We start from the raw sequence: 14,879 nt of genomic DNA, 5'->3' as shown, positions 1-14,879 counted from the left end.
TATGCTTCTTAGGATCATTGCACCTTGGGGCAAGAGTTGGTGCCGCAGCTGGATGAGGAGGGTGAATTTTCATCCCAGAAAAGGTAAGAAACACATTGATTGTATTTTATTTTATTGTGATTTTTTTTAGGGTGCCAATTGACTGGCATTGTGTTTATCTATGCCCCTTTCATGGTATAAATAAGCACATTGCCAAACAATGTCCCTTTTGGCAATTTTTTTTCAATTATTGAATTGTAGTGTACTTTATTTTGTGGTTGTTTTTAATTTTTAGGTTACCCATTCATTGGCATTATGGCAATCCATGCCCATATTATGGGCATGGTTTACCACAGTGACAATCAATGGGTAGAGATGGTGGGGGGTGGGGTAGGCCACCCGGTTGGGTAGTGGGAGGGGGGGTTAACCCCTTAATTACCATTGTGGTTAATAACCGTTAAAATGATTAAGAGGTTACAGGCCTGTAGTTATTTTTTTTAATTTTAACGTCAGTGCCCACTGAAGATGAGGAGGACGAAGACGACCTTCATCCTGGCAGGGGTAAGAACAACTTTTATTTACTATATGCAGGTTGGGTAATGTTTTATTTTTAATGGGAAAATGCGCTGTTATCTAGATCTGGATAATAGGTGATTTGGCCCATTATTATGCTGTATGTGTTGGGGGGGGGAGGGTTTTGGGGAGGAGGATAGTTGCCCCGAGTGGGTGGTTAGACCTCTTGGGTGGTTAGTGGGAAGGGTAACCCCTTCATTACCATACTGGTTACTACCCCCTCCCACAACCTTCCCAGTATGCCTAGCCGCCCACCCTGGGGCAACTACCCCATTCACCCACTCCCTCTACCACCAATAAACCAGGTACTCAGGTTTAACCCCTTCATTGCCTTAGCGGCAAGCAGCTAAGGTAATTAAGCTGCTTTTATTTATGTTTTTATCACATAGGATTGAAGCAGGAGATCTCCGGAGCTGAATCGCATTCATTTCATCCTTGGGGACCCCCTTCTTCAAGAGTTACAGGCACCCCATACTGGGGCCTGCATCTCCTGCAAGTATACATCTTCCGCGTGACCAGGTCATTTAAACGCACGGGAGATACTGGCACCCTATACCGGGGCCTGTAACCCGGGAAGCAGGGGCTGAAATGAATGCGGTTCATCTTCGGAGACCCCCTGCTACAATACGCTGTTATTAAAATGAAAACAGCGCGATCGCCTGTAAGAGCTGCACAAGGAGACGCAGCTTCTCTCTGTGCAGTTCTTACAGACCGATGGAGCGAAATAAAACGTTAAGTTAATTTCCCTCGTTAAACACAAACTCATGCGGTTTGGCATTTTTTTTATCAAATGCTAAAAAATGTGCGATTTTTCTGAGTGAATACAGTTTGTGCACAAATTTCATAGCGTTCGGTAGGAACACGCCAACCTGATCGGTAATGCAATGATCTTAACAACGTTTCGTAAATAGGCCCCTAAGTCTGTTCAACATGCTGTCATTCTGTCTTCCTCTTGCTCTAGAATATAGAAACCTCATTCATTTTAATAGGGGCTGACACTTTCCTAAACAAAGGGAAGGCGGCTTCAAAGCATGTTGGATAGGAGGCAATTGGGGCAATTTACGGTTGGCTAATGACAGTGGGGTCGTAGCACCAACTAATTGCCCAGGTGCTAAATTGTATTTTTCTCCTCGTAAAAATAAAAGACCCTTTGTTTCGAGTTGGGCAAAAAGTAAATGAAATCGTTAATTTAACGACTCCACAGACAAGTGGTTCTATTCCCCCCCAAAAAAATTAAATGAGCTCAACGTGGGCGTTCCTACATTAAAATGCACCTGTCATATTAGCATCTAATTTAGAGTTGGATTAATGGCTGTTCTTAATTAAAGAACACTTCTTAATTACGCTCCATCCGGGACCAGTGCAAACTGTGCTACAATAGAAGAACCCACCATTTCCAGCACTTATTTTTAGAAGCTAGGGCTGCAATGGCTGCTGTTTCCATATACTGGCAATGCTTGCTTTTCTGGAAAACAGATCTAGGCCAAGCAGAAGAAGGGGGAGAACGTATAGATTTAGAGGGAATGTATTTGGAATGCCTGATAATGATGTCATACAGAGCTAGGACGTACCACCCAACACCTCTCATCATTATGGGCATTTTGGAGCTGATTCAGGTTGATCTTGAGCCTAAATTACATACAGATGCAGCCAGACTTGCTGTTCATCGGGAAATGGGGGGAGTCCCATTCAGAAGAACAAACCCCGCACAAGCAGCAATGGCTTTTACTGTCCCTGGAGCAGCAGCGTTTTGCTTTCCATCCCACGGTTACATCTGTATTAGGAAAAACAAAAAATAGCAGGGCACAAATCAGATTTCCAAAAATATTTCCTTTAAGCCAAAATAAGAATGAATGTTTTGGTTGGTAAAACAGCCTTTGTCAACGGCATGGTATATTTATTGCAAGCAACAGAAAGAATAGATTTAGCATAACAAATGACCTGCATCCTACAGGTGCGCCAACGAGTATTCTAAAACTTGCCTTGGAAAATCTGGGGGTATAACCAACAAGACCCAGGTACATGCTGGGTACATGCTGCAACATTTCAGTGACATTTCTGCAGAGACTAATGGCCCATCGGATTAACATAGCAGGGGTCCCTGGCAGTCTGATTCAGTTTGAATGGGACTGCCAGGGACCCCTGCTGTGTTAATCCGATGGGCCATTAGTCTGTCTGCAGAAATGTCACTGAAATGTTGCAGCATGTACCCAGCATGTACCCAGCATGTACCTTGGTCTTGTTGGTGATTTTCCAAGGCAAGTTTTAGAATACTTGTCGGCGCACCTGTAGGTGTACCTCAGTCAATGCGCGCTAAACATGTGATGTGACTGCCTCCATAGTGACGTTGGCACTCCCGCTGACCCAAATGTACGCATGGACATCTGGACATAACGCAGTGATGTTCTCACGTGATAGACATGCATATTAGAAGAGTAATACCTCAAATGACCGAACTACTGGCTGCACTGCATTTCTGTGTTAAAGGGTTATTTCAGGGGACAGTAGTTGTTTCTGCAGCAGTATCTCAGCCCTTTCTGAAGCAGGTATTGCAGGTATTCAAGAGCATTGATCACTAGCATTTAAGATGAATTAATGTTGGACTTTGGACCCCCTATAACAGAGACTGAATTATGATCAGGTGTATTACATTCCTGCACAAAAGGGGTTCAGTTCCAACGTGATGCTCGACCGACCGTATGGGGCCGCAGAGGTCAAGCAGACTGTAAGGAAAAGACAAAAATGGAAGTAGATCTCCCTATAAGCAAAATGTATCTCTTAACTGTCCCTCCTTAGATGCCAATTACATAATTTAGGTACTATATGTAGACATTGGATACAAAAGAAAGAAGAAGTCTCCCTTATACTGTACATGTTATCCCAAAGGAATGCAGACGTTAAAAACTGTATGGGAAATTGATCATAGACGATAAAGCCAGGGCTGAGATACTGTAGTATGTGCAATAATGATGTGAGAATGAGATCGGGATAATGCTTTTTCAAGTATATATACTAGTGCTTCGGGAGAGATTCTGCGTCTAGACTAAGATGCTTGTCCTCATCCCACTGAGGAAACACTGGACTATTAATCCTAATTGCGTGCTGTGCAACAGGCTAGTAATGACATCAAAGACAAAATGTTAGCAGTTAGTGTATCTCCCTTCCCTAGGGATGTAGGAGCAGAGGACTGCACTCACTTTGCTCTAATGCGTCCGCAGAGGGAGCGCACAACGCACAGAAATACTAATTGCTAGCATTGCATTATTGTCCCGATTATTTCTCATGCTTCCCATCACATCAATAATCGGGTCTTTAAATAACCTGGCTGCACCCATGATTCCTTTCATATTTTGCCACTCTATCATTTCTGACCTACTGAAGCATAGATAACAACAATTACAATGCTTTTCCTGTCCACTTTTCAAATAATACACCTTATTACTCATTTCTACTAATTTCTAGTTTTCTTTTACACTTTTTCTATACCGAGCTTGCTTTTAAAAAAAAAAACAACCCTCAAATGATGCACTTTGTCTGACTTTACATTTTCTTGTATAAAGCACAAATAAGGCATATTATTCAGCTGGCCCACCATTGTACAAACAACTTGTTTGCACAAGGCACCATCATTCGTTACAAATTTAAATATCAAATATGTACAGAGCACAAATATGTACAGAAAACATTGATTTCCACGTCACTCCTCAGATGTCCGCCAATAAAGCATGTTTTGGAGACACAGAGGTTATGATACTGTTTGGCCTGGCAATTAAAATAATTCTAGTCTTGTCTCCAAAACATGGTTTGGAAAAGAGGCCCTAAGGAGAAAGGTGCACATAATGTGGTTTACAGTCGGCAACGTAAGCCTACGTGAGAAAAGATGACTCAACATGCTGCAATAGGGCAACAATTGGCAAACAATTCCACTTTAGAAGCCCCCTGTAGCCCTCAGGAAGGGGGGCATGACAGAGGGGGGTGGAACCCAGAAAATGCGCTGAAGGGTATAAGGAAATGAGGAGAGAAGGGGATTAGGAGACCCACCCTCTTCGCCTGCTGTCCCGTTGTGGATCCCGCCCTCCCTTTTGCTATTCAATGTGTTTGAAAAAATATGTATGTATGTATTTATGTATGTATGTATGTTTTGTGGTTAGTATTGTTTATCTTGTGATACATCTACATTATGTGGCCTGGGTTCCCCCTGCAGTTTCCCGTACCTCCGCTGCAACTCAGGAGAGTGTGGTTGCTGCAGGGAGGTTGTGCCGGGCGAGACCATCGCTGGTGGCTCTGGTGGTTTGGGGAGTGGGGTGCCACCACCTTGTGGGCCATCGCACATGCACGGAGGTTCACGCATGCGCAAAAAGGAGCCCCGCGGCCGTTGCCAAGTTGCGCATGCGCAGGAGATAAGGGAATAGGGCTGTGGGGACTACAAGCCCCATAATGCACAGGGGCGGAAGATCACCTGGGCGCAAGGCAGCCAATAAGGCTTCTGAATTTCACTGCACAAGTGGATACATTTGACGCACGGTGAGGACCACTTCAGTAGGAGCTGGGACAGGATAAGGGTAGGGTTTGTATGTGCAGAGAGCCAGTGTCCCCTGCACTAGGCCAGAAAACTCCATTAGGCCACAGCTAGGCCCCGACTCCCCTCAGCTTGTGATAGATAGGGACACTGCCCTGTAGTACTAGAGTGAGGGACCCAGACAGGGCACGGCGATCTCCTGTTCACAGGTGATCTGGGACCAGACACCTGCACCAAAGAAACACTGCATACGGTGGTACAATCCATGCGGGACCCACTCACCGTAGAGGCGGAGGCTATGTGGTTATTGTTACTGGATGTACCACTGGAATGTGGGGAGGATATGTGATATGGTGTGCTTCTCAATGTGCCAGTCAGTGTAGCAGATGGTAGTACTCGAGAGAAAGAACTAATAGTGCAGATCAGTGCCTGTTTTCCATTGGAATCCTGTAAGTAGGATATCCATAGAGCCACGTTATCGCTTTATCTCTATATTGCTGTACCATCTACACTTAGTAGTTGTTTTTTTTTTCATTCTCTTCCGGCCGATATGCTCCCCCTGGATTACAAGAATATCATTCAAGTTTTTGGAGCCAGTGAACACAGGATCCACCAGAGGGTTTGAGCTGGTTATCAGTATAATTTTTATTATTGCACGTGTATATCACATATTCATTTTAGTAATTATACTGTAGTTAGTGTTACGCCGGTGCTGCCCGCAGACCAGACCCGTCCCCTGAGCTGAAGGGCGAAGTGGTAATACACGCACCCGCAGCAAAGGGAGCGTGTCCGGAGTGTGGTATGAAGCGTTGCCAGGCCAGGTGTAGTAAGGTAGACAATACTTGCCGGTACCGGTTGTAGAGATAGAGTGAAGGATGCCTCGCCGAAGTCAGGGAGTGGAGAGTGGAGATAGGTCGTTGTCCAAGCCGTGTTCAAGGGGTTACCAGAGTGAGCGTTGTCCAAGGAGTGCCGAGATCGAGAGCCAGAGGGGGTAGTCGTACAAGCCGCGTCAGAACCTGTGAAAACACTGAGAGAATCCAGAAGTACTTCCATACAGAGATTATGTCCAGCAAAGACTGAGAGCAGAGAGAAGCTAGATATAGCAGGAAGGTCCAATTAGGAACGGAGGCGGGACAGGAAGAGCTACAAAGAGACACTGCAGATTGGTGCAGGCATAACAGGCCAGGTGAGTCTGAGTATCTGGGTCTGAGTCTGGTAACCTGAGTATGCCCGTGCAGTGTGCGGGGGCGGAGCCTGAGGTCCGGGGGACGGGAAGAAGAGTGTGCAGACTGAGCGTGCTCCGTAACTCGTGTACGCGCGTGAACCGAGCCAGTGGATGGTGCAGTTGTGCGTGCAGGTGTGCGTGCAGGAGGGCATGGGCGCGCCCGGCGCTGAGCAGAGGAATCGCCGAGGGGAGTGATCCCGCGACAGCGGCAGGAGCGAGGAGCCGTGGAGGCCGGTAAGGCAGGTTTGTTTTGTGTGTCCAGGGACACCCTGCGGGAAGGGGGTGTTTTGTGTGGGGAGCGTGGAGAACGCCGATTCCTGACAGTACCCCCCTCTTCAGTAACGGCCTCAGGACGATCCAAGTACGGTTTCTCTGGAAACTTTTTCATGAAGGACTTAAGAAGGGCCGGGGCATGAATGTCCTTTGAAGGTACCCAGGATCTCTCTTCTGGGCCAAAGCCCTTCCACTGCACCAAGAACTGGAGCTGACCCCTGGATAGGCGAGAATCCAAAAGAGAGTGAACTTCATATTCCTCATTATTTTGTACAGTAATGGGATCCGGTTTATGAGTCTGATCCGGAAAGAAGTGACTGGAGATAAATGGTTTTAAGAGGGACACATGAAAGACATTGGGAATCTTCATACTGGGTGGTAGTTGGAGCCGGAATGCCACGGGATTGATTTGTTCGCAAATAGGGAAGGGACCCAGGAACTTAGGTGTCAGTTAGGAGATGGTACCTTGAGGTGGATATTCTTAGAGGAGAGCCATACCAAATCCCCTGGTTTGTAACTGGGCGCCGAACGACGACGACGATCGGCCTGTAGTTTCAATCTGCGGGAGGAGTTGAGAAGGGTAGACTGAATCCTGGACCATGCGGTTTGGAGGGAAGAAATGCATTCATCTACGGCTGGTACTCCAGAAGGGATGTTGGGGATGTGAAGACAGGGAGGATGGAACCCATAATTTATAAAGAAGGGTGACTCCCGGGTGGACTCGTTTTTGGCAGAATTGACAGCATACTCTGCCCAAGAGAGGAGTTGAGCCCAATCATCCTGGAAATCGGATATGAAACATCTGAGGTACTTCTCCAGGGATTGATTGATTCTCTCCGTTTGTCCATTGGACTGAGGATGATAGGCGGAAGAGAAAGACGAAGAGATGCCCAATCTCTTCGTGAAAGCTCTCCAAAATTTGGATACGAACTGAGAACCTCTGTCAGAAACAATGGACGAAGGGATCCCATGAATCCGGAAAATCTGCTCAGTAAAAATATCAGCAAGGGCGGGGGAGGTGGGTAATCCTTTAAGTGGAATGAAATGGGACATCTTCGAGAACCTGTCCACGACCACCAAGATAGTGTTCATTCCTCTGGACCTGGGCAACTCCATGATGAAGTCCATCGAAATGTGGGACCAGGGGCGGTCGGGAACTGGAAGGGGTAACAGAAAACCCTGAGGCTTTTGACGGAGAGTCTTGCTTTGAGCGCACGTGGGCAGGCGCGGGTAAACTCCAGAATATCTTGAGACATCCTTGGCCACCAGAAATTCCGACGAATGAGATCAGTAGTCTTCTTAAAACCTGGATGACCTGCAGATTTAGAGGAGTGACCCCAAGACAGGACCTCTGGAACAAATTTGGAAGAGTTTGTTGTCGGGAACGACCAAGTCCTTGGGAATGCGTCTCTGGGAGTGCAAAATCTTGTCAAGATTCTTGAAAGAAGACGTGGCAAGAATCCTCTCATGCAGAAGGATAGTCTCCAAAGATTCCTCTGGCCTCTCTTCAGAAGAATGTACACGGGAGAGTGCGTCTGCCTTTACGTTCTTGGTCCCGGGGATATAGGAAAGGTGAAAATCGAATCGAGAAAAAAAAAGAGCCCAACGAGCCTGTCGTGGACCAAGGCGTCGAGCGTTCTCTATGTTAAGAAGGTTCTTGTGGTCCGTGAGAATAGTAAACGGCTCTTTCGACCCCTCCAGCAGGTGTCTCCACTCTTGAAGAGCCATCTTCACGGCCAGAAGTTCCCTGTTACCCACGTCATTGTTCCTCTCGGCAGACGAGAATTTCTTGGAAAAATATGCACAGGGATGTAACTTATCTTGGGGCGTGGGTCTCTGAGAAAGAACGGCACCAGCGCCACAATCAGAAGCGTCGACCTCCAGGACGAAGGGAAGTTCAATGTTGGGATGACGGAGAATAGGTGCGGATGTAAAGGCTTCCTTGAGTGTCTCGAAGGCGGAGATGGCCTCGGATGACCAAGCCGAAGGATCAGCTCCTTTTTTGGTGAGCGCAGTAAGGGGTGCCACAATGGTGGAAAAACTCCACGGAAAAACTCCGTATAAACTTACGATAATAATTAGCGAACCCCAAAAATTGTTGTATGGCCTTGAGAGAGTTGGGTCTTGGCCATTCAGTGACTGCTTGAAGTTTACCAGAGTCCATCATAAAGCCCTCATCGGAAATGATGTAGCCCAGGAACAGAGTAGAGGTCTGATGAAAGGTGCACTTCTCCAGTTTGGCATACAAATGGTTTTCACGGAGACGGGAAAGGTCATAGGAGGTGTGGCGTATATGGTCCTGGAGATCTTTGGAAAAAATCAGGATATCATCCAAGTATACAATAACAAAAATATTGAGTACCTTACGAAAGACGTCGTTGATGAAATCCTGGAAGACAGCAGGGGCATTACATAAGCCGAAAGGCATTATCAGATATTCGTAGTGTCCACTACGCGTGTTGAAGGCCGTCTTCCATTCATCCCCCTTCCTGATGTGCACCAAGTTATAGGCACCACGTAGATCCAACTTGGAAAAAATCTTGGCCTCCTGTAATTTATCGAACAGTTCGGTAATAAGGGGAAAGGGGGTAACGATTTTTAATAGTTATGTGGTTTAAACCCCTGTAGTCGATGCAAGGCCTCAACGACCCGTCCTTTTTCTTGACGAAGAAAACCCAGCCCCTACTGGGGAATTGGAGTGACGAATAAAGCCTTTCTTGAGATTCTCCTGGATATATTCATCCATAGCGTGAGATTCTGGTAACAACAAGGGTAGGTCTTGGACTTGGGTAGGGAGTAACCTGGAACTAGGTCGATCGGACAATCGTATATCCTGTATGGCGGCAAGAGGTCTGACTGTACCTTATTGAAAACGTCCCGGAATTGATGGTAAACGGAAGGTAGAATAACTTCGGGAACAGATACATTGGCCAGCAGTTGATGAGTCTCGCCTTACCTCGGCCTCCAGGAAATGGGAACAGAGGAAGTCCAGTCCATGAGAGGATTGTTAAGCTGTAGCCAAGGAAGACCAAGGGTGATGGGTATCCCAGGAGCGTGAATGGCATCGAGAACTAAGGTCTCCTTGTGCAGATGTGAGGACAGAAGCAAAGGAGCCGTCTCTAAGGAGATGTGGGCCGGGGTAAGAGGACGTCCATCGATACCGACGAGTGCGATGGGAACCTTCTTTCTCACGAGTGGTATGCGGTTTAACCTGGCGAATTCAAGATCCACGAAGTTTCCTCCAGCTTCTGAGTCAATGAAAGCGGCGGTAGAAGTCTTGAACTTATCGCCTGAAAGGGAGACTGGAAATGTAGAGAGTTCACCTTTAGAACGGGGACGTGGAGACATTACACCCAGAGAGAGCCCCTCTGTACTCACTGGGTGTTCCCGTTTCCCGGACGCAGTGGACACTCCCGAACCAGATGTTCCATGGATCCACAGTAGAAACACAATCCCCCGGCGTGGCGGAACTGCCGTATCGGTGTGCAGATGCATTGTACCCCCAATTGCATTGGCTCTAGCAACTCCAGTGCAGGACAAACAGATATGGTAGCACTTGGGGGAGGACTTTTCTGCAGGCAGCCTTCAATATTGCTGTTTTTCCACCCCCTCATGGAGGCCTTTCCAAAGAGCTGGTCTTCATGCTCCAGTATGTACTCAGTGAGCACTCTGACCTCCTCTCTGTTAGATGTGTGCTTCCCTTTCCTCTCAGCACTCTGACAACCTCAATGTTAGATGTGTGCTTCCCTTTCCTCTCAGCACTCTGACTTCCTCTCTGTTAGATGTGTGTTTCCCTTTCCTCTCAGCACTCTGACTTCCTCTCTGCTAGATGTGTGCTTCCCTTTCCTCTCAGCACTCTGACTTCCTCTCTGTTAGATGTGTGCTTCCCTTTCCTCTCAGCACTCTGACTTCCTGTCTGTTAGATGTGTGCTTCCCTTTCCTCTCAGCACTCTGACTTCCTGTCTGTTAGATGTGTGCTTCCCTTTCCTCTAAGCACTCTGACTTCCTCTCTGTTAGGTGTGTGCTTCCCTTTCCTCTTGGCACTCTGACTTCCTCTCTGTTAGATGTGTGCTTCCCTTTCCTCTCAGCACTCTGACTTCCTCTCTGTTAGATGTGTGCTTCCCTTTCCTCTCAGCACTCTGACTTCCTCTCTGTTAGATGTGTGCTTCCCTTTCCTCTCGGCGTGCTGGCTGCTTGTTTCCTGCTGCCCAACAGGGGACCTCCATAGAAGCATTTTATCGGGTATATATTCCTGAAGTAATGATGGAGTAATTATTTGATACAAACGCAATCATTACCCACCGACCTATGATTGCTCAAGACATTATGCATAGGCAATGGAATAATCAAACGCCTCATTATAGTATTTTAAGAACAGTTGTTTGTAACGTACCCCTAAATCAGGGTCTACTATATTAAATAGCGATGGCATGGTGTTATCATCTTCATGTCAGCAATATTTCTGCAACTATTGTAAGTTTAAACTGTAAATCAGGCCCAATGACTTCACATCATGTACTATAGATACTACAGGGTAAAATTGATTAGCGCTCAGTTTCTTTTACATTAAAATTCAATAAAGATGAAAAAAATATCACAGCATGTAAAGTGTGTCCATACATAATTGCGTTCTTATACTTGGGAATTTGTCTCCTCACTAAATAACAAAAAAATATGGTAGCACTCCATGTATGACAGATGTGGTTTCACCTAGGGGTCTTTTATTTCCCGAGATACTTAACCCCGAAGGTGGCATCATCAGCATCCCTGGGTAAACAATATGGAGGTTTAAATCCAATAGGTCAGCGTGATGCGGTTTTTCTGTATCATGGAGCACTGCCAGCACCTACAGAGGTAAGTATCTTAGGAGGCAGGGGGTCCCTGGAACTGAAATGAATGCAGGTCCCCCAGCTTTATACCTACTTTTTTTAAATGAAGCGCTTGGAATGCTCCATTACATCATAGTGTGAACATAGAACATTAAGAATGCCTGCCCAATGTTTGTCTTTTCGCATAGGACTGCCCTCATCACTTTAAATAGATGCAAATTAAATAAAAACTGGTGGGATGGGCCTGCCTTTTCCTCACATTCTGGGACAACTCATGGGTGCAATATTCCTAGATTTTGCAAAGGCTTTTGATACTGTTGATTATGTTATCTTGCTTAACAAACACCAGTGCTCTGGAATAGGGAAGCATGCTTTAAACTGGTTTCATTCCTTCCTATCAGGTAGATATCTCAGGCTCTAACTCCAACCCCTTGGATATCACCTGTGGTGTCCCGCAAGGCTCTGTTCTGGGGCCCCTACTCTTCTCAGTGTTCATGAAAGATCTTCCTACAGCTTGTATGGGAGCCTCAATACACATGTATGCAGATGAAACAATCTTATATGCACCCAGCCCTAGCCTCTCCGATCTTGAACACATATTTCAATCTGACCTTTTGAGACATGAAAATTGGATTTCCCCAAACAAACTGTTTTTAAACACTGACAAGACTGTAACAATGTTATTTGGGACCAAGACTACATTTTTAAAGCTTCCAATGACTGAGCTCCAGATCAGAACCAACGCTAATACCAGCGGAGGTGCCTGCTCCCCTGGCAGAAGAGGAGTGCACAAGGCTGCTACCTGAGCTCAGGAAATTTGCAGATCAGCACGGAGCAGGCTGGCTCTGTGAGCTGCTGTAATCCGTGCCAGCCCCTGCAACCCCGTCGGACATCTGCAGAATGTCAGAGGAGGAGAGGCCGACCAGGCCAGGAGTAAATGGCGTAGAAATTGTAGCCCCTGAAGTCCTGGTGCAGGTGGGTTTGTAGGAGCTTCAGGCCTGTCGAAAGTCCCACTCCGTGGACCGTCTCAGCCCGGAAATAGTGCTAGTGGCTGGAGGGCAGCATGAGCTAACAGATCACTCAAGAGGAGGGCAGAGAAAGGCACCAGCAACCCACGTGAGCACCAGTGGGATCCAGCCGGTTCGCACCGGTTCGTGTGAACCTGTACCTAACATTTCCACCGTTCGCAGAACCGGTGTGAGAAGGGAGAGAGCAGAGCTCCTGCTAAGGGGCTGGGCAGCTTGCTCCATCCTGATTGGCTGCATTACACAGCAGCAGCCAATAAGGAGGAGGTGGCAGGAGCCTGGGGGTGGGGCCAAAGAGCAGAGAAAAAGCTTGAAGCAGAGAGAGGTGAGGCTGTGCCCTGTGTGCGTCAGTGTCCCGTGTCTCCTGCCTGTGCCTGTGTCCTGTGTGTCTCCTGCCTGTGTCTGTGTGCTGTGTGTCTCCTACCTGTGTCTGTGTCCTGTGTGTCTCCTGCCTGTGTCCTTTTTGCACTGGTTGCAGGCTGCGCTTATTTGCACAGGTTCCCGTCTCTCTAACCCTCCCCCCCACCCCCGGTCCCTCTGCTCCCCCCTGTCTCTCACCCCTGTGAGATGTGAGGGGGTCAGGGAGAGATGTGAGGGGGGCAGGGAGAGATGTGAGGGGGGGCTGGGAGAGATGCGACGGGGCTGGGATAGATGGGAGGGGGGGCTGGGAGAGATGTGGGGGGGAATGGGAGAGATGTGAGTGGGGGCTGGGGGAGATGTGAGGGGGCTGGGGGAGATGTGATGTGTTCTGTGTGTGTCCTGCCTGCCTGTGTCTGTGTCCTGTGCAGTTTGCCTGCTTGTGTCTTGTGTTGTTTGCCTGCTTGTGTCTTGTGTAGTTTGCATGTGTCCATTTGTATTTGCACTGGTTGCAGGCTGCACTTATTTGCACTGGTTCCCCCTGGTCTCTCTAACTCCCCCCCCCTGGTATCTCTTCCCCCCTGGTCTCTCTCCCCCCATCTCTCTGACCCACCAGGCCCTAGTATCTCTTCCCCCCCTGGTATCTCTAACCCACCCCTGGTGTCTCTTCCCCCTGGTCTCTCTCTCTCCCCACCCCTCTCTCTCTCCGCCCGTCTCTCTCTCTCTCTCCCCTAATCTCTCTCTCTCACCCCCGTCTCTCCTCTCTCTCCCCCCCATCTCTCTCTCCCCCGTCTCTCTCGCTCTCTCTCCCCCATCTCTCTCTCCCCCCCACCTTCTTTCCCCCCCCCCCCCTCCGTGAGAGAGAACCTGTTGCTAAAAATTTTGAATCCCACCACTGCACGTGGGGGAACTCCCATCAAGCACCAGGAGTTGAAGCCAGATTGAGGCATCAGAGCTCTGTGAACTCCCAGCAGCCATCAGGACACAAGGTTTGCCAGTAGGCCCCAGGAAGTGGCCGGTCCCAACAGGTTTCAGACAGTGGGTGTTATCGTCATGCACCAGCAGAACAGGGGAAGTAGTGAGCCTCTGGAGGTGTGAGGGGTCAGTAGCATCTCAGAATAGAGGGCCCCCACTAATCCTGAGAAGCAAGGGGCCCCAATAGATCATGGGCAGAGAAAGGTCCAAGCAGTGTCTAGAGCATGAGACGTGCTGGGAGAGGCTATACTTGAGAAGTGAGGAAAGGTGCCAGGCATGGAGTCAGGCTCTCCAAGTTCCCCCTAGGGAGGGGTGCAGCGTGAGAAGAGCCCTGAGGACGAGATGTTCAACTGAGCGGGTCTGATGAGGCCTTGTCGAGGGTCCAAGCAGGTCATCGGCATTGGAAGGTGAAGTGGCCAAACTGTCGGTTGGAGCCAGCTGGACAGCAGAACTAGCAACGGCTGGGGTGGTGCCCGATCTGCTTGGTAAAGGTACAGGAGTTGGTGTGGGGTTCATTGAAGTGTTATCTTCTCTTCAGGAGGTACTGGTCAGGTTCAAGTTTCTTGCAGGAGGGGGGTGTCTGGGAGCACAGGTTTGTGTTTCTACCATTGTTGGTGCGTCAGCAAGGACTGGCATAACTGGGAGGGTAGATCTAAGGGATGAGGGAATAGAAGGGCAGGTGGTACCAGCAGAGCAGGCGGTGGAGGACAAGGCAGTATCAGAGGGTGGCTTTAAGGAGGGTCACTTATGTCTGGCAAGCCTGTTGGGTTACATTTACCGCAGGCTACTACAAACAAGATTTGGGCGGGTGATTATGTGGAGATATGGACGTTATTGCCCTGTTAAAAGGATTTGTTGGAAAGATTGGTTGAGTCAGGGGATAGTAAGGAGAAGAAGGCAATAAAGCAAGTACCCAAGACTTTTGAGAACTGTTTGGAGACTTTGTCATGGTCGTGAGTGTGGCAGGTGAGAAGGCTCCCCTTAGTTGTTCTTCGGTTTTTAAGTACCTTGATACTATTTGGGAGGGTATAAGGTTTACAGTGGGGTCGCTTGGTGGAAGTATGAAAAGTGTTTTAGGGAACGCATGGCTCTTAGAATGCAAGGGAGATGGAACTTGAAGGAAA

The sequence above is a fragment of the Ascaphus truei genome, chromosome 1, assembly GCF_040206685.1.
Source record: "Ascaphus truei isolate aAscTru1 chromosome 1, aAscTru1.hap1, whole genome shotgun sequence".
Lineage (NCBI taxonomy): Eukaryota > Metazoa > Chordata > Amphibia > Anura > Ascaphidae > Ascaphus > Ascaphus truei.
This window is presented reverse-complemented; position numbering follows the sequence as displayed.